Source organism: Bombina bombina, chromosome 1, assembly GCF_027579735.1.
Source record: "Bombina bombina isolate aBomBom1 chromosome 1, aBomBom1.pri, whole genome shotgun sequence".
Classification (NCBI taxonomy): Eukaryota; Metazoa; Chordata; class Amphibia; order Anura; family Bombinatoridae; genus Bombina; species Bombina bombina.
In genome coordinates this window covers 730,290,840-730,311,671 of record NC_069499.1, presented here as the reverse complement: position 1 = coordinate 730,311,671, position 20,832 = coordinate 730,290,840, and the positions used below count along the sequence as shown (strand labels likewise).

The 20,832-nt window shown below is 42.0% G+C and overlaps 1 protein-coding gene across 1 annotated transcript in view; it reads left to right on the top strand.

The window, feature by feature from the left end:
- Positions 1-20,832, top strand: part of ATP11C (ATPase phospholipid transporting 11C) — a 345,758-nt gene that overhangs the window by 222,368 nt on the left and 102,558 nt on the right.

Genomic DNA, 20,832 nt, shown 5'->3' with positions numbered 1-20,832 from the left:
TGGGGACCGGTAAGCCATTTTCTTAGTCAAACAAACAGAATAAAGGGCTTAATATGGGCTATAAAACTGGTAGACACTTTTATGGGCTAAATCGATTGCTTTATTTGGGCATTTTATTCATGTTTATGCTGATAATTCACATTTATAAACTTGGGGAACGTTTATTAACGGCAGGCACTATGTTAGACACCTTTTCCAGTCAGGGGGCCTTCCCAGTTGTAGGCTGAGCCTCATTTTCGCGCCATTACTGCGCAGTTGTTTTTTGAGAGCAGGACATGCAGATGCATGTGTGAGGATCTGAAAGTAGCTGGAAAAGTTTCTAGAAGGCGTGCCTTGGTATCGTATTCCCCTCTGGGCTTGGTTAGGTCTCAGCAAAGGCTATAGCTGGGACTGTATAGGGGTTAAATTTGTAAACTGCTCCGGTTCCGTTATTTTACGGGTTTATTTTAAAAAATTTGGTGTGCAATACTCTTAATGCTTTAAGACACTGTGGTGAAATTTTGGTAATTTTTGAACAATTCCTTCATACTTTTTCACATATTCAGTAATAAAGTGTTTTCTGTTTAAAATTTAAAGAGACAGTAACGGTTTTGTTTTAAGACGTTTTTTGTGCTTTATTGACAAGTTTAAGCCTGTTTAACATGTCTGTGCCTTCGGATAAGCTATGTTCTATATGTATGAAAGCCAATGTGTCTCCTCATTTAAATTTGTGTGATAATTGTGCCATAGCGTCCAAACAAAGTAAGGACAGTACTGCCACAGATAATGAAATTGCCCAAGATGATTCCTCAGATGAGGGGAGTAAACATGATACTACATCATCTCCTACTGTGTCTACACCAGTTTTGCCCACGCAGGAGGCCCCTAGTACATCTAGCGCGCCAATGCTTATTACCATGCAACAATTGACGGCTGTAATGGATAACTCCATAGCAAATATTTTATCCAAAATGCCTACATATCAGAGAAAGCGCAATTGCTCTGTTTTAAACACTGAAGAGCAGGAAGGCGCTGATGATAATTGTTCTGTCATACCCTCACACCAATCTGAAGTGGCCATGAGGAAGGTTTTGTCAGATGGGGTAATTTCAGATTCAGGAAAAATTTCTCAACAAGCTGAACCTGATGTTGTGACATTTAAATTTAAATTAGAACATCTCCGCGCACTGCTTAAGGAGGTGTTATCTACTCTGGATGATTTTGACAACTTGGTCATTCCAGAGAAATTATGCAAGATGGACAAGTTCCTAGAGGTTCCAGTGCACCCCAACGCTTTTCCTATACCCAAGCGGGTGGCGGACATAGTGAATAAGGAGTGGGAAAAGCCCGGCATACCTTTTGTTCCCCCCCCTATATTTAAGAAATTATTTCCTATGGTCGATCCCAGAAAGGACTTATGGCAGACAGTCCCTAAGGTCGAGGGGGCCGTTTCTACTCTAAACAAACGCACTACTATTACTATCGAGGATAGTTGTGCTTTCAAAGATCCTATGGATAAAAAATTGGAGGGTTTGCTTAAGAAGATTTTTGTACAGCAAGGTTACCTTCTACAACCCATTTCGTGCATTGTTCCTGTCACTACAGCAGCGTGGTTCTGGTTCGAGGAACTAGAAAAGTCGCTCAGTAGAGAGACTCCATATGAGGAGGTTATGGACAGAGTTCACGCACTTAAGTTGGCTAACTCTTTCATTTTAGATGCCGCTTTGCAATTAGCTAGATTAGCGGCGAAAAATTCAGGGTTTGCAATCGTGGCGCGCAGAGCGCTTTGGCTAAAGTCTTGGTCAGCGGATGTGTCATCCAAGACAAAATTGCTTAACATCCCTTTCAAAGGTAAAACTCTATTTGGACCAGAATTGAAAGAGATTATCTCAGACATCACTGGGGGAAAGGGCCACGCCCTTCCACAAGATAGGCCTTTCAAGGCCAAGAATAAGTCTAATTTTCGTTCCTTTCGCAATTTCAGGAACGGACCGGCCTCTAATTCTGCATCCTCTAAGCAAGAGGGTAATGCCTCACAACCCAAACCAGCCTGGAAACCGATGCAAGGCTGGAACAAGGGTAAGCAGGCCAAGAAGCCTGCTGCTGCTAACAAAACGGCATGAAGGAGTAGCCCCCGATCCAGGACCGGATCTAGTAGGGGGCAGACTCTCTCTCTTTGCTCAGGCTTGGGCAAGAGATGTTCAGGATCCCTGGGCGCTAGAAATAGTTTCTCAGGGTTATCTCCTGGAATTCAGGGAACTACCCCCAAGGGGAAGGTTCCACATGTCTCACTTATCCTTAAACCAAATAAAGAGACAGGCGTTCTTACATTGTGTAGAAGACCTGTTAAAGATGGGAGTGATACACCCATTTCCAATAAAGGAACAAGGAATGGGATTTTATTCCAATCTGTTCGTAGTTCCCAAAAAAGAGGGAACTTTCAGACCAATTTTGGATTTGAAGATCCTAAACAAATTTCTCAGGGTACCATCGTTCAAAATGGAAACCATTCGAACGATTCTACCCACTATCCAGGAAGGTCAATTTATGACTACCGTGGATCTAAAGGATGCGTACCTACATATTCCTATCCACAAAGAACATCATCAGTTCCTAAGGTTCGCCTTTCTGGACAAACATTACCAGTTTGTGGCCCTCCCATTCGAGTTAGCCACTGCTCCAAGGATTTTCACAAAGGTACTAGGGTCCCTTCTAGCGGTTCTAAGACCGAGGGGCATTGCAGTAGTACCTTACTTGGACGACATTCTAATACAAGCGTCGTCTCTGTCAACAGCAAAGGCTCATACAGACATCGTTCTGGCCTTTCTCAGATCACACGGATGGAAGGTGAACATAGAAAAAAGTTCTCTGTCTCCGTCAACAAGAGTTCCCTTCTTGGGAACAATAATAGATTCCTTAGAAATGAGGATTTTTCTGACAGAGGTCAAGTTCTTCATTCTGTTCCACGTCCTTCCATAGCGCAGTGCATGGAAGTGGTAGGGTTGATGGTTGCAGCAATGGACATAGTTCCTTTTGCACGAATTCATCTGACCATTACAACTGTGCATGCTCAAACAGTGGAATGGGGACTATACAGACTTGTCTCCAATGATTCAAGTAGATCAGAAGACCAGAGATTCACTCCGTTGGTGGCTGACCCTGGACCATCTATCCCAGGGAATGAGCTTCCGCAGACCAGAGTGGGTCATTGTCACGACCGACGCCAGTCTAGTGGGCTGGGGCGCGGTCTGGGAATCCCTGAAAGCTCAGGGACTATGGTCTCGGGAAGAGTCTCTTCTCCCGATAAACATTCTGGAACTAAGAGCGATCTTCAATGCTCTCAGGGCTTGGCCTCAGCTAGCAAAGGCCAGATTCATAAGATTCCAATCAGACAACATGACGACCGTTGCGTATATCAATCATCAGGGGGGAACAAGGAGTTCCCTGGCGATGAAAGAAGTGACCAAAATAATTCAATGGGCGGAGGATCACTCCTGCCACCTATCTGCGATCCACATCCCAGGTGTGGAAAACTGGGAAGCGGATTATCTGAGTCGTCAGACATTCCATCCGGGGGAGTGGGAACTCCACCCGGAGATCTTTGCCCAACTAACTCAATTATGGGGCATTCCAGACATGGATCTGATGGCGTCTCGTCAGAACTTCAAGGTTCCTTGCTACGGGTCCAGATCCAGGGATCCCAAGGCGACTCTAGTAGATGCACTAGTAGCACCTTGGACCTTCAACCTAGCTTATGTATTTCCACCGTTTCCTCTCATTCCCAGGCTGGTAGCCAGGATCAAACAGGAGAGGGCCTCGGTGATCTTGATAGCTCCTGCGTGGCCACGCAGGACTTGGTATGCAGACCTGGTGAATATGTCATCGGTTCCACCATGGAAGCTACCTTTGAGACAGGACCTTCTTGTTCAGGGTCCATTCGAACATCCAAATCTGGTCTCCCTCCAGCTGACGGCTTGGAGATTGAACGCTTGATTCTATTGAAGCATGGGTTTTCAGATTCTGTGATAGATACTCTGGTTCAGGCCAGAAAACCGGTAACTAGAAAGATTTACCATAAAATATGGAAAAGATATATCTGTTGGTGTGAATCCAAAGGATTCCCATGGAATAAGATAAAAATTCCTAAGATTCTCTCCTTTCTACAAGAGGGTTTGGAGAAAGGATTATCTGCAAGTTCTCTAAAGGGACAGATCTCTGCTTTATCTGTCTTACTACACAAAAGACTGGCAGCTGTGCCAGATGTTCAAGCATTTGTTCAGGCTCTGGTTAGGATCAAGCCTGTTTACAGACCTTTGACTCCTCCCTGGAGTCTAAATCTAGTTCTTTTAGTTCTTCAAGGGGTTCCGTTTGAACCTTTCCATAGATATTAAGTTACTATCTTGGAAAGTTTTGTTTTTGGTTGCTATTTCTTCTGCTAGAAGAGTTTCAGAGTTATCTGCTCTGCAGTGTTCTCCGCCCTATCTGGTGTTCCATGCAGATAAGGTGGTTTTGCGTACTAAGCCTGGTTTTCTTCCAAAGGTTGTTTCTAACAAGAATATTAACCAGGAGATAGTTGTACCTTCTTTATGTCCGAATCCAGTTTCAAAGAAGGAACGTTTGTTTCACAATTTGGACGTAGTCCGTGCTCTAAAATTCTATTTAGAGGCTACAAAAGATTTCAGACAAACATCTTCTTTGTTTGTTGTCTATTCTGGTAAAAGGAGAGGTCAAAAAGCGACTTCTACCTCTCTTTCCTTTTGGCTTAAAAGCATCATCCGATTGGCTTATGAGACTGCCGGACGGCAGCCTCCTGAAAGAATCACAGCTCACTCCACTAGGGCTGTGGCTTCCACATGGGCCTTCAAGAACGAGGCTTCTGTTGACCAGATATGTAAGGCAGCGACTTGGTCTTCACTGCACACTTTTGCCAAATTTTACAAATTTGATACTTTTGCTTCCTCGGAGGCTATTTTTGGGAGAAAGGTTTTGCAAGCCGTGGTGCCTTCCGTTTAGGTAACCTGATTTGCTCCCTCCCTTCATCCGTGTCCTAAAGCTTTGGTATTGGTTCCCACAAGTAAGGATGACGCCGTGGACCGGACACACCAATGTTGGAGAAAACAGAATTTATGCTTACCTGATAAATTGCTTTCTCCAACGGTGTGTCCGGTCCACGGCCCGCCCTGGTTTTTTAATCAGGTCTGATGAATTATTTTCTCTAACTACAGTCACCACGGTACCATATGGTTTCTCCTATATATTTCCTCCTGTCCGTCGGTCGAATGACTGGGGTGGGCGGAGCCTAGGAGGGACTATATGGCCAGCTTTGCTGGGACTCTTTGCCATTTCCTGTTGGGGAAGAGATATTCCCACAAGTAAGGATGACGCCGTGGACCGGACACACCGTTGGAGAAAGCAATTTATCAGGTAAGCATAAATTCTGTTTTCTCTGAGGCTTTCTATACATAAGTTTCAGTTTATTGTGACTTTTATTTATTAGGAAATGTGATTGTTGGGCTCTACTTTGTTGTATAAAGTTTAAACTAAGTAGTTGGTTGTCATTTTGGACAGCTTCTTGGTGTTGGATCGTTTTTTTTTTTTTTTTTTTATTGATGTACAGCTGCTTGCCTAACAATTTGAAAATTGAAGGTTAAGGTAGGGCACCTCAGTCTGCCCTTTTATTTGTTTTGAATATTGCTCTGAGGAGATTAAAGGTTTTTCTCTCTTAAAGTGACAGTGTAATTTTCATATATCAGTCATTCCTTTAACCCCTTAATGACAACTGACGTACCAGGTACGTCATGCATTAACAAGCAGTTAATGACAATAGACGTACCTGGTACGTCAGTTGTTTAACAGAGTGCTGGAAGCGATTGCGATCGCTTCCAGCAGCTCTTAGGGTATTGCAGTGATGCCTCGATATGGAGGCATCCTGCAATACCCTTTTACAAGCCTCCGATGCAGAGAGAGCCACTCTGTGGCCCTCTCTGCACCGGAACGTCGGTGGGTGGATGTAAGGCAGGGAGGCGGGTGGGCGGCCTGCCAAGGGCCTGTGATGTGGAGGGGGGCGGGATCGGAGGCGGCAGTGTCCGGGGGCGCGCACGGACGCGGCGGGCGGGCACGTGCACGGGGTGGGAGCAGGTGGGAACTGCTACACTACAGAAACATTTAATACAAAATTGGGAGAAAAGGGGGGGATTATAACTTAAAAAACAATTGAAGGGTTCTGGGAGGGGGATGCTACACTACAGAAAATGTCAAAAAAGGCAAAAAAATTATAAAAGCATATTTTTTTTTTTTACTAAACTGGGTACTGGCAGACAGCTACCAGTACCCAAGATGGCGCCCATTAAGCTTGAGGGGGAGGGATAGAGGACTTTTTGATGGGGGATCCGTGAGGTTGGGGGCTAAGGGGGGATTCTATACAGCAGCATATGTAAATATGCTATAAAACACAAACAAACCCCCCCCCCCCCCCAAATATACCTTTTTATTTTAGTACTGGCAGACTTTCTGCCAGTACTTAAGATGGCGGGAACAATTGTGGGGTGGGGGAGGGAAGAGAGCTGTTTGGGAGGGATCAGGGGGTCTGATGTTTCAGGTGGGAGGCTGATCTCTACACTAAAGCTAAAATTAACCCTGCAAGCTCCCTACAAGCTTCCTAATTAACCCCTTTACTGCTAGCCATAATACCCGTGTGATGCGCATTTAGCGGCCTTCTAATTACCAAAAAGCAATGCCAAAGCCATATATGTCTGCTATTTCTGAACAAAGGGGATCCCAGAGAAGCATTTACAACCATTTGTGCCATAATTGCACAAGCTGTTTGTAAATAATTTCAGTAAGAATCCAAAAATTGTGAAAAATGTAAAGTTTTTTTTTATTTGAACGTATTTGGCGGTGAAATGGTGGCATGAAATATACCAAAATGTGCCTAGATCAATACTTTGGGTTGTTTACTACACTACACTAAAGCTAAAATTACCCCAAAAAGCTCTCTACATGCTCCCTAATTAACCCCTTCACTGCTGGGCATAATACACGTATGTGCGCAGTGACATTTAGCGGCCTTCTAATTACCAAAAAGCAACGCCAAAGCCATATATGTCTGCTATTTCTGAACAAAGGGGATGCCAGAGAAGCATTTACAACCATTTATGCCATAATTGCCCAAGCTGTTTGTAAACAATTTCAGTGAGAAACCGAAAGTTTGTGAAAAAATTTGTGAAAAAGTGAACGATTTTTTGTATTTGATCGCATTTGGCAGTGAAATGGTGGCATGAAATATACCAAAATGGGCCTAGATCAATACTTTGGGATGTCTTCTGAAAAAAATATATATACATGTCAAGGGATGTTCAGAGATTCCTGAAAGATATCAGTGTCCCAATGTAACTATCGCTAATTTTGAAAAAAAGTGGTTTGGAAATAGCAAAGTGTTACTTGTATTTATGGCCCTATAATTTGCAAAAAAAAACCAAAGAACATGTAAACATTGGGTATTTCTAAACTCAGGACAAAATGTAGAAACTATTTAGCATGGGTGTTTTTTGGTGGTTGCAGATGTGTAACAGATTTTGGGGCTAAAAGTTAGAAAAAGTGTTTTTTTTCCATTTTTTTCCTCATATTTTATAATTTTTTTTATAGTAAATTATAATATATGATGAAAATAATGCTATCTTTAGAAAATCCATTTAATGGCGAGAAAAACTGTATATAATATGTGTGGGTACAGTAAATGAGCAAGAGGAAAATTACAGCTAAACACAAACACCACAAAAATGTAAAAATAGCCTTTGTCACAAACGGACAGAAAATGGAAAAATACTGTTGTCATTAAGGGGTTAATTATTGGGAATTCTTTTACCTATGGACATGGAACAGGAGTCTGCCCCTATGGATAAATGTTTATTGTGTCTTGAGACTCAAATTGTGTTACCTATACAATTTTGTTCTTCATGTTTAGAAAAGACTTTGAAATGTAAAGATAAACTTTTTGTTTCTGAGCCTAATGTCTCTCAGGATGATGCTGTTAAGTCAATGCCACAGCTTTCTCCTCTAACATCCCAAGCCTCCACGGCTTCACATACAGTGCCATGCAGTTCCTCTCAGCCTCCTGGAGAAGTTTATTTGCCATCAGATTTTGCTGCTCAGATATCCTTTGCGGTATCAGCGGCTTTATCGTTTTTTTCCCATGATGGGGAAGCGCACAATTTCAAAGTGTAAGGTGTCTGTCCCGTCTGCTGCTACGCAGGGTGCCCTCCCTCATAAGTCTGATGAGGAGGATACCTCAGTAGCCTCTGAGGGTGAAATCTCAGATTCGGACAGTATAATTCCTTTGTCTGATGCTGAAGAAGTAAACTTCAGATTTAAGCTTGAACACCTTTGTTTAATATTAAAGGATGAATTGGCTGCTTTGGACGACTCCGACTCTCCTGTCGCTGTCAACCCTAAGAAATCTAGTAAGCTTAAAGGGACAGTCTAGGCCAAAATAAACTTTCATGATTCAGATAGAGCATGTAATTTTAAACAATTTTCCAATTTACTTTTATCACCAATTTTGCTTTGTTCTCTTGGTATTCTTAGTTGAAAGCTTAACCTAGGAGGTTCATATGCTAATTTCTTAGACCTTGAAGCCCACCTCTTTCAGATTGCATTTTAACAGTTTTTCACCACTGGAGGGTGTTAGTTCACGTATTTCATATAGATAACACTGCTCGTGCACGAGAAGTTATCTGGGAGCAGGCACTGATTGGCTAGACTGCAAGTCTGTCAAAAGAACTGAAAAAAGGGGCAGTTTGCAGAGGCTTAGATACAAGATAATCACAGAGGTTAAAAGTATATTATTATAAATGTGTTAGTTATGAAATACTGGGAAATGGGTAATAAAGGGAGTATCTATCTTTTAAAACAATAAAAATTCTGGTGTAGACTGTCCCTTTAACAAATACTATGATGTCCCTTCCTCTGTGGAAGTGTTTCCTGTTCCAGACCATCTGACAGAGATTATTACACATGAATGGTAGAAGCCAGGGATACCTTTCTCCCCGTCTTTAAAAAGGTGTTTCCTGTTGCTAACTCCATTAGATATTCATGGCGCACGGTGCCTTAGGTAGAAGGGGCTATTTCCTTTAAGGATCCCATGGACAAAAAGCTGGAGGCTTATTTGAAGAAGATGTATGTTCATTAAGGTCTTCAATGGCAACCTGCAGTTTGTATTGCCACAGTAGCAAGTGCTGCATCTTATTGGTGCAATGCTTTGTCTGAATTGATTTTAGAAGAGACTCTGTTGGAGGAGATACAAGATAGGATTAAGGCTCTCAAACTAGCCAACTTCTTTATCTCTGATGCTAACATGCAAGTTGGTAGACTGGGAGCCAAGATGTCTGGCTTCACTGTTCTAGCCCGTAGGGCTCTGTGGCTAATATCTTGGTCAGCTGATGTTACCTCCAAGTCCAAGCTTCTGTCGCTACCTTATAAAGGTAAGACCTTGTTTAGTCCTGGTCTGGCAGAAATAATTTCTGAATTATGGGTGGAAAGGGGTCCTTTCTACCACAAGACAAGAAGAATAGACCTAAAGGACATCAAAGTAATTTTCGTAACTTTCAGAGGTCCAAAGCCTTTCTCTCCCTCTTCTAAGCAGGAACAGTCCAAGTCTTCTTGGAGACCCAATCAGTCTTGGAACAAGGGGAAGCAATCAAAGAAACCCTTAGCTGAGTCAGCATGAAGGATCTGCCCCCGGTCCAGGATCAGATCAGGTGGGGGGCAGACTTTCCTTTTTTTGTCAAGCGTGGATATGAGATGTCCCAGATCCTTGGGCTGTGGACATAGTATCTCAGGGTTACAAAATAGAATTCAAATCTCATCCTCCCAAGTGCAGATTTCTCCTCTCAAGGTTATGTGCGGATCAGGTAAAAAGAGAGGCATTCTTACAGTGTGTTCAGGACCTTTCCTCCCTGGGAGTGATTGTTCCAGTTCCAGTAAGAGAACAAGTTTTGGGATTTTATTCAAACCCGTTTGTGGTTCCCAAAAAAGAGAGAACTTTCCAACCCATTTTAGACCTAAAGTGTCTCAACAAGTTTCTCAGGCTTCCGTCCTTCAAAATGGAAACCATTTGTTCCATTCTTCCCTTGGTCCAAGCAGGTCAGTTCATGGCGACCATAGACCTGAAAGACGTGTATCTTCATGTTCCCATCCACAGGGATCATCACAATTTCCTGAGATTTGCTTTCCTAGACAAGCACTTTGTTTGTTGCTCTTTAGTTTGACCTTGCCACAGCTCCCAGAAATTTCTCAAAGGTTCTGGGGGCTCTCTTGGCAGTTGTCAGGTCTCCAGTTGTCGGGTCTCGGAGGAATTGCAGTGGCACCTTATCTGGACAACATATTGGTTCAGGTGCAATCTTTACAACAAGCAAACTCTCATACAGATATCTTTTTGTCTTTTCTACGTTCCTACTGATGGAAAATTAATCTGGAGAGGAGTTCCCTTGTTCCAGCTACAAGGGTCTGTTTCTTAGGGAACATCATAGATTCCGTATCTATGATGATTTTTCTGACGGAGGTCCGAAAATCCAAACTTCTCTCATCTTGCCTCTCTCTACAGTCTACTGTTCAGCCATCAGTGGCTCAGTGTATGGAGGTAATTGGTCTGATGGTCGCGTCCATAGACGACATTGCCTTGGCTCAATTCCATTTGAGAGCTCTGTAATTATGCATGCTCAGACAATGGAACGGAGATCATTCAGATCTGTCTCAGAGGATAGATCTGGACCAGTTGTCTGTCCAGATTTCTCAGGATTATCTGTCTCAGAGCACATGCTTCTAGGCTGGGGAGCAGTATGAGACTCGTTAAAGGCTCAGGGCCTATGGACTCGGGAGGAGTCTGTTCTCCCCATAAACATCTTGGAGTTGAGAGCAATCTACAATGCTCTGATGGCTTGGCCTCAATTGTCCTTAGCCCAGTTTATCAGGTTCCAATCGGACAACATCACCTCAGTGGCTTACATCAACCACCAGGGGGGAACTCTGAGTTCCTTAGCCATGAAGGAGGTGACACAGATTATTCAGTGGGCGGAAGCTCACAATTGTTTTCTATCTGCTATCCACATTCCAGGAGTGGACAACTGGGTGGGCTCTCCATCCTGAGATGTTCTCCAGGCTAACCCTCAAGTGGGGGGTGCCGGAGTTAGATTTTATGGCATCTCATCAGAACGCCAAGCTTCCAAGGTACGGTTCAAGGTCAAGAGATCCGCAGGCCGCTCTGATAGATGCTCTGGCGGTCCTTTGGGAATTCGGTCTAGCATACCTGTATCCTCCGTTTGGGCTCCTTCCACAAGTCATTGCTCGTATCAAAAAGGAGAGAGCGTCTGTAATTCTAATAGCTCCTACTTGGCCTCGCAGGATCTGGTATTTCTTCTTCCTTGGAGGTTACTTCTGAGTAAGGATCTTCTAACTCAGTGTCCTTTCCTCCATCCAAATCTCGTTTCTCTGAAGCTGACTGCTTGGAGATTGAACTCTTAGTTCTGGCTAAGTGTGGGTTTTCTGAATCGGTTATTAATATCATGCTCCAAGCTTGCAAGCCTGTTACTCATTAGATTTACCATAAGGTATGGCGTAAATACCTTTATTGGTGTGAATCGAAGGACTACTCTTGGAGTAGGGTCAGGATTCCTAGAATTTGGTATTTTCTCCAGGAAGGCCTGGAGAAAGGGTTGTCAGTCAGTTCTCTGAAAGGTCAGATTTCTGCAATATCTATTCTTTTCAATAAGCGTCTGGCGGATGTGTCAGATGTTCAATCTTTTTGTCAGGCCCTGGTTAGAATCAGGCATGTGTTTAAACCGGTTTCTCCTCCTTGGAGCCTTAACCAGCCAAGGCATTCCATAGATATAAAGCTGTTATCTTGGAAGGTTTTGTTTCTTATTGCTATTTCTTCTGCTTGGAGAGTTTCTGAACTCTCGGCTTTGCAATGCGATTCCTCTTACCTTATTTTTCATGCGGATATGGCGGTTCTTCGTACTAAGTTGGGTTTTTTCCCTAAGATGGTTTCGGATAGAAATATTAATCTGGAAATTGTTGTTCCTTCTCTCTGTCCTAATTCTTCTTCTCATAAGGAATGTCTGTTGCACAACTTGATCTAAAATTCTACCTACATGTTACTAAGGATTTTCGTCAGTCTTCTGCCCTGTTTGTTTATTTCTCAGGAAGGTGTAAGGGCCAGAAGGCTACTTCTACTTCTCTTTCCCTCTGATTGAGAAGTATGATTCGTTTTGCATATGAGACTGCTGGACAGCAGCCTCCTGAGAGAATTACTGCTCGTTCCACTAGGGCTGTCTCCTCTTCTTGGGCTTTCAAAAATTAAGCTTCTGTGGAACAGATTTGCAAGGCTGCAACATGGTCCTCTCTGCATACTTTTTCCAAATTTTCCAAATTTGATACTTTTGCCTCGGGTGAGGCCTCTTTTGGGAGAAAGGTTCTACAAGCGGTGGTGCCTTCTGTTTAGGTCTGCCTGTCTTGTTCTCCCTCCCTGTTCATTCCGTGTTCTCTAGCTTGGGTATTGATTCCCACTAGTAATTGGAATGATGTCGTGGACTCTCCATGTCTTAAGAAAGAAAATAAAATGTATGCTTACCTGATAAATTACTTTCTTTCCGGACATGGAAAGTCCACGACCCCTCCCTTAAGATTAGACATTTAATTTATTTTTTCTAAACCTCAGGCACCTCTACACCTTTGTGTTATCGTCTTTTTCCTTTTCCCATCGGCTCAATGACTGAGGGTTATGGGAAAGGTAAGTGATGCTTAACAGCTTTGCTGTGGTGCTCTTTGCCTCCTTCTGCTGGCCAGGAGTGAATATCCCACTAGTAATTGGAATGATGTCATGGACTCTCTATGTCCGGAAATAAATACATTTATCAGGTAAGCATAAATTTTATTCTTTGGTGGTCATTAGGCTTCTTCAGATTTTTCAGACCCCATAATGTGGCCAGAGTATGTTTTTTTCTGTTATTTTGATAAATATTGGACTCATTTATAAGAGGATGAATGATTCTTAAATATTAGTGTCTCATTTCCCACTTATGTATCATGCTGAGAGAGGGGCTTCCCCAGCCCCTTTGATTTTGTTCCATATACTTATTGTTCTGTCTGGTGATCCTTATTGCCATTTTGATGGTCTTGTATCCTCCTGGAACTGAACTGAAGGTGTCCCTTTGTGTGATTTATTTAGGGTGAGGTCATACTCAAAATGTTAAGAGGTTTGGGATTTTATATTCTTTAATTCCTTTTATTTAGACACTTAAAGTGAAAGTCAACACCAGATTTTTTGTTGTTTAAAAAGAAAGATAATCCCTTTATTACCCATTCCCCAGTTTTGCATAACCAACACTGTTATAGAAATACACTTTTTACTGCTGTGATTAACTTGTATCTCAGCCTCTGCAAACTGCCCCCTTATTTCAGTTCTTTTGACATTTTAGCCAATCAGTGCTCAGTGGTAACTTCACGTGCCTGAGCTCAATGTTATCTATATGAAACACATGAACTAATGCCCTCTAGTGGTCAAAATGCATTCAGAATAGAGGCTTCAAGGTCTAAGAAATTAGCATATGAACCTCCTAGAATTAGCTTTCAACTAAGGATACCAAGAGAACAAAGCAAAATTGGTGATAAAAGTAAATTGGAAAGTTGTTTAAAATTACATTCCCTATTTAAATCATGAAGGGTTTTTTTTGGACTTGACTGTCCCTTTAAACCAAGAATTTCCTGTGGGTTGTATGTTTAAAGGAACAGTCTACCTCCGAATTGTTTAAAAAGATAGATAATTCCTTTATTTCCCATTCCCCGCTTTTGCATAACCAACATTGTTATATAAATACACTTTTTAGCTCTGTGATTACCTTATATCTAATCCTCTGCAGACTGCCTCCTTATTTCAGTTCTTTTGACAGACATGCATTTAAGCCAATCAGCGCTGTCTCATAAATAACTCCACAGGAGTGAGCACAATGTTATCTATATGGCACACATGAACTATCACTGTCTAGATGTGAAAAACTGTTAACATGCACTTAGATAAGAGGCAGCTTTCAAGGGCTTAGACATTAGCTACCTAGGTTTAGCTTTTAACAAAGAATACCAAGAGAAGGAGGCAAATTTGATAATCAAAGTAAATTGGAAAGTTGTTTAAAATTGCATGCCCTATCTGAATCATGAAAGTTTAATTTTGACTAGACTATCCCTTTCAGTGAGATAACCCTGATATTGACAAAAGTTATTTTTCCATTGAATTTTCGAATGGAGCGCTAAATTATTGCGTATCCGCAAACAAACAAATTAGCCCGTTTGCGGGCACGTGATAATTAACCAGCCATTACAAGTGGTAGCAAATAGCGCTCAGACCTCTGGTTAATTTTCTAAATGTACCCCAAATGCCTTAAAAATAGAGGGCATTATAGTTTTTAATTTAAAAAAATGTAGCATTTTTTTTTTTTTTTTTTTTTAAACTGCACATGGCAGTTTTTGGGGTCTAAAGTTGGTGGGATTGGGGTGTTAGAATAAAAAAACGTCACTGAAAAGTGCCTTTGCACGGTGGTCTATTGGGAACTGTGTGTTCCCTGTAAATAAGTATGTATATATTTATATTAACACGTAAAAAAAAAAAATATATATATATATATATATATATATATATAAATATAAAATTTGCTGCCATTGCTGCGCTACTTACCCCCTTCGCTGCTCGAGGTTCTGATGCCATGAAGAATGATGCTCCCATTGGCACCTATGGAAGCGCGCTCCTGTGAGCGTAATGCGAATGCGAGCTCACGTTTGCATTGCTATTAACTTGTAATACCAGCGCACATTAGCATGCGCTGGTATTACACAGTGGATCGCTAATAACGCTTTTTTTCTGGAGTAGACTGTCTATTGTACTATTGCATTGCCTTTTTTATTATGCATTTGTTGATTATGCAATTGTAGTTGTACTATATTAATATTTAACGATCCTTTAAATAAGTATTTAGTCTATTTTAGCAATTTCTTTACATATTTATGTATTATTATTATTTTTTTTACAAAGGATCACATAACAAGCACTACACAATACTGCTTAGTCACCGGTCACACTTCTTCCAAGACATAATAATGTTCAAATCAGACAAGATAACGGTGGTAACAGCTTACTACATAATATGCTTAGCTTAGCATGAAAGAGAGAAATATTTTGATGACTGGTATTTTCTTTAATCTAAATAGTACACTGTGTTACAGTGTTTTAATAAATGTTGCTTCCTAACACCATATTACTGCCCCTTCACACAGTGATTGAATCACAGAGCTTTAGAAATATTGTTTAAGAATCCCCTGCTTTATGATATGTTTGAGACATCGCATAAAATTATTTTTTTATATACACCTATAGAACAAAGCAAAATATCTGAGCCTCTGTTTAATTTCCCTTTAATTCATCTTTCAGGATCATCTTAGCACCTTAGTTGTGTATCTCAAGCTGTTCCTATCTCCACTACTAGACGTCTGTTAAATGAACAGATAACTCTTTCTGTAAAGAAATGCTTAGACGGCTTATTTTCAAACCTTCTATTCTCCAACTTAAAAGGACATGAAATTCAAAAAATGTTTTTCATGATTCAGACGGAGCATACCATTTAAAATAATTTTCCTTTTTACGTCTATTATCAATTTTGCTTTGTTCTCTTGGTATCCTTTATTGAAGGAGGAACAATGCACTACAGGGAGCTAGCTGAACACATAGGTAAACCAATGACTATAAATATATTTGCAGCCACCAATCAGCAGCTAGTTCCCAGCTCCTGAGCCTACTTAATTATGCGAGAGGAGGTTAGGGTGTGCGGAACTCAGAATGCAGGAACAATTAAAGTTTTTTTAAAAGCTTTACTGATTAATAAGCAAAGAGTGGTTGGTAGTTCAGATTGAAGATCACAGAAAAGTGTTTTTCTATGCATTTGAGGTTTTTAGTTCTGTAATGGAAACCATATTTACCTTCATTCTATCTATGATTGTTGTGTATTTTTCTTTTTTCTAGATATATAATATATTTCTTCTGTTAAGTGTGATCAGTCCACGGGTCATCATTACTTCTGGGATATTACTCCTCCCCAACAGGAAGTGCAAGAGGATTCACCCAGCAGAGCTGCATATAGCTCCTCCCCTCTACGTCACTCCCAGTCATTCTCTTGCACCCAACGACTAGATAGGATGTGTGAGAGGACTATGGTGATTATACTTAGTTTTTATCTTCAATCAAGAGTTTGTTATTTTAAAATAGCACCGGAGTGTGTTATTATCTCTCTGGCAGAGTTTGAAGAAGAATCTACCAGAGTTTTTGTTATGATTTTAGCCGGAGTAGTTAAGATCATATTGCTGTTTCTCGGCCATCTGAGGAGAGGTAAACTTCAGATCAGGGGACAGCGGGCAGATGAATCTGCATAGAGGTATGTAGCAGTTTTTATTTTCTGATAATGGAATTGATGAGAAAATCCTGCCATACCGATATAATGTCATGTATGTATACTTTACACTTCAGTATTCTGGGGAATGGTACTTCACTAGAATTACACTGTAAGAAATACATAAAGCGGTTTAATAACTAGAGATTATGTTTAACGTTTTTGCTGGAATGTAAAATCGTTTTCATTTACTGAAGTACTGAGTGAATAAATGTTTGGGCACTATTTTTCCACTTGGCAGTTGCTTAATCTGTTTTCTGACAGTTTCTGTTCTCCCTCACTGCTGTGTGTGAGGGGGAGGGGCCGTTTTTTGGCGCTTTTACTACGCATCAAATATTTCAGTCAGCAACTCATTGTATTCCCTGCATGATCCGGTTCATCTCTACAGAGCTCAGGGGTCTTCAAAACTTATTTTGAGGGAGGTAATTTCTCTCAGCAGAGCTGTGAGAATTGTAGTTTGACTGAGATAAAAAACGTTTATTCTGTAATTGGTTTCCTGCTTTCAGAATTTGTTATCTTTGCTAATGGGATTAAACCTTTGCTAAAGTTGTGTTGTTTACAAGGATTGAGGCTATAACTGTTTCAATTTATTAATTTTCAACTGTCATAGATCTTCTGTGCTTCTTAAAGGCACAGTACGTTTTAATATTATTCTAAAGGGCGCTGTGGCTAAAATCCTGGTCAGCTGATGTTACTTCTAAGTCTAAATTGCTTAATATACCTTTCAAAGGGCAGACCTTATTCGGGCCTGGGTTGAAAGAGATTATCGCTGACATTACAGGAGGTAAAGGCCATGCCCTGCCTCAGGACAAAGCCAAAGTTAAGGCTAGACAGTCTAATTTTCGTTCCTTTCGTAATTTCAAAGCAGGAGCAGCATCAACTTCCTCTGCACCAAAACAGGAAGGAGCTGTTGCTCGCTACAGACAAGGCTGGAAACCTAACCAGTCCTGGAACAAGGGCAAGCAGGCCAGGAAACCTGCTGCTGCCCCTAAAACAGCATGAATTGAGGGCCCCCGATCCGGGATCGGATCTAGTGGGGGGCAGACTTTCTCTCTTCGCCCAGGCTTGGGCAAGAGATGTCCAGGATCCCTGGGCGCTAGAGATAATATCTCAGGGATACCTTCTGGACTTCAAATACTCTCCTCCAAGAGAGAGATTTCATCTGTCAAGATTGTCAACAATCCAGACAAAGAAAGAGGCGTTTCTACGCTGCGTACAAGAGCTCTTGTTAATGGGAGTAATCCATCCAGTTCCACGATCGGAACAGGGACAGGGGTTTTACTCAAATCTGTTTGTGGTTCCCAAAAAAGAGGGAACTTTCAGACCAATCCTGGACTTAAAGATCCTAAACAAATTCCTAAGAGTTCCATCGTTCAAGATGGAGACTATTCGGACAATTTTACCTATGATCCAAGAGGGTCAGTACATGACCACTGTAGATTTAAAAGATGCTTACCTTCACATACCGATTCACAAAGATCATTATCGGTACCTAAGGTTTGCCTTCCTAGACAGGCATTACCAGTTTGTGGCTCTTCCATTCGGATTGGCTACAGCTCCAAGAATCTTCACAAAGGTTCTGGGTGCTCTTCTGGCGGTACTAAGACCGCGGGGAATCTCGGTAGCTCCATACCTAGACGACATTCTGATACAAGCTTCAAGCTTTCAAACTGCCAAGTCTCATACAGAGTTAGTGCTGGCATTTCTAAGGTCACATGGATGGAAGGTGAACGAAAAGAAAAGTTCGCTCGTTCCACTCACAAGAGTTCCCTTCCTGGGGACTCTTATAGATTCTGTAGAAATGAAGATTTACCTGACAGAGGACAGGCTAACAAGACTTCAAAGTGCTTGCCGCACCCTACATTCCATTCAACACCCGTCAGTGGCTCAATGCATGGAGGTAATCGGCTTAATGGTAGCGGCAATGGACATAGTACCCTTTGCACGCTTACACCTCAGACCACTGCAACTGTGCATGCTAAGTCAGTGGAATGGGGATTACTCAGACTTATCCCCTTCTCTGAATCTGGATCAAGAGACCAGAAATTCTCTTCTATGGTGGCTTTCTCGGCCACATCTGTCCAGGGGGATGCCATTCAGCAGACCAGACTGGACAATTGTAACAACAGACGCCAGCCTTCTAGGTTGGGGTGCCGTCTGGAATTCTCTGAAGGCTCAGGGACAATGGAGTCAGGAGGAGAGTCTCCTGCCAATAAACATTCTGGAATTGAGAGCAGTTCTCAATGCCCTCCTGGCTTGGCCCCAGTTGACAACTCGGGGGTTCATCAGGTTTCAGTCGGACAACATCACGACTGTAGCTTACATCAACCATCAGGGAGGGACAAGAAGCTCCCTAGCTATGATGGAAGTATCAAAGATAATTCTCTGGGCAGAGTCTCACTCTTGCCACCTGTCAGCAATCCACATCCCGGGAGTGGAGAACTGGGAGGCGGATTTCTTAAGTCATCAGACTTTTCATCCGGGGGAGTGGGAACTTCATCCGGAGGTCTTTGCCCAAATACTGCGACGTTGGGGCAAACCAGAGATAGATCTCATGGCGTCTCGACAGAACGCCAAGCTTCCTCGTTACGGGTCCAGATCCAGGGATCCAGGAGCAGTCCTGATAGATGCTCTGACAGCACCTTGGGACTTCAGGATGGCTTACGTGTTTCCACCCTTCCCGTTGCTTCCTCGATTGATTGCCAGAATCAAACAAGAGAGAGCATCAGTGATTCTAATAGCACCTGCGTGGCCACGCAGGACTTGGTATGCAGACCTGGTGGACATGTCATCCTGTCCACCTTGGTCTCTACCTCTGAAACAGGACCTTCTGATACAGGGTCCCTTCAAACATCAAAATCTAACTTCTCTGAAGCTGACTGCTTGGAAATTGAACGCTTGATTTTATCAAGACGTGGGTTTTCTGAGTCAGTTATTGATACCTTAATACAGGCTAGGAAACCTGTTACCAGAAAGATTTACCATAAGATATGGCGTAAATACCTATATTGGTGTGAATCCAAAGGTTACTCTTGGAGTAAGGTTAGGATTCCTAGGATATTGTCTTTTCTACAAGAAGGTTTAGAAAAGGGTTTATCTGCTAGTTCATTAAAGGGACAGATCTCAGCTCTGTCCATTCTGTTACACAAACGTCTGTCAGAAGTTCCTGACGTCCAGGCTTTTTGTCAGGCTTTGACCAGGATTAAGCCTGTGTTTAAAACTGTTGCTCCACCATGGAGTTTAAACCTTGTTCTTAATGTTTTACAGGGCGTTCCGTTTGAACCCCTTCATTCCATTGATATAAAGTTGTTATCTTGGAAAGTTCTATTTTTAATGGCTATTTCCTCGGCTCGAAGAGTCTCTGAATTATCAGCCTTACATTGTGATTCTCCTTATTTGATTTTTCATTCGGATAAGGTAGTCCTGCGTACTAAACCTGGGTTCTTACCTAAGGTAGTTACTAACAGGAATATCAATCAAGAGATTGTTGTTCCTTCTTTATGCCCAAATCCTTCTTCAAAGAAGGAACGTCTACTGCACAACCTGGATGTAGTCCGTGCTCTAAAATTTTACTTACAGGCAACTAAGGAATTTCGACAAACGTCTTCTCTGTTTGTCATTTACTCTGGGCAGAGGAGAGGTCAAAGAGCTTCCGCTACCTCTCTTTCTTTTTGGCTTCGTAGCATAATTCGTTTAGCTTATGAGACTGCTGGACAGCAGCCTCCTGAAAGAATTACAGCTCATTCTACTAGAGCTGTGGCTTCCACTTGGGCCTTCAAGAATGAGGCCTCTGTTGAACAGATTTGCAAGGCTGCAACTTGGTCTTCGCTTCATACTTTTTCCAAATTTTACAAATTTGACACTTTTGCTTCATCGGAGGCTATTTTTGGGAGAAAGGTTCTTCAGGCAGTGGTTCCTTCTGTATAAAGAGCCTGCCTATCCCTCCCGTCATCCGTGTACTTTTGCTTTGGTATTGGTATCCCAGAAGTAATGATGACCCGTGGACTGATCACACTTAACAGAAGAAAACATAATTTATGCTTACCTGATAAATTCCTTTCTTCTGTAGTGTGATCAGTCCACGGCCCGCCCTGTTTTTAAGGCAGGTAAATATTTTTTAATTTATACTCCAGTCACCACTTCACCCTTGGCTTTTCCTTTCTCGTTGGTCCTTGGTCGAATGACTGGGAGTGACGTAGAGGGGAGGAGCTATATGCAGCTCTGCTGGGTGAATCCTCTTGCACTTCCTGTTGGGGAGGAGTAATATCCCAGAAGTAATGATGACCCGTGGACTGATCACACTACAGAAGAAAGGAATTTATCAGGTAAGCATAAATTATGTTTTTTTGAATCTCAGGATTTTCACAAA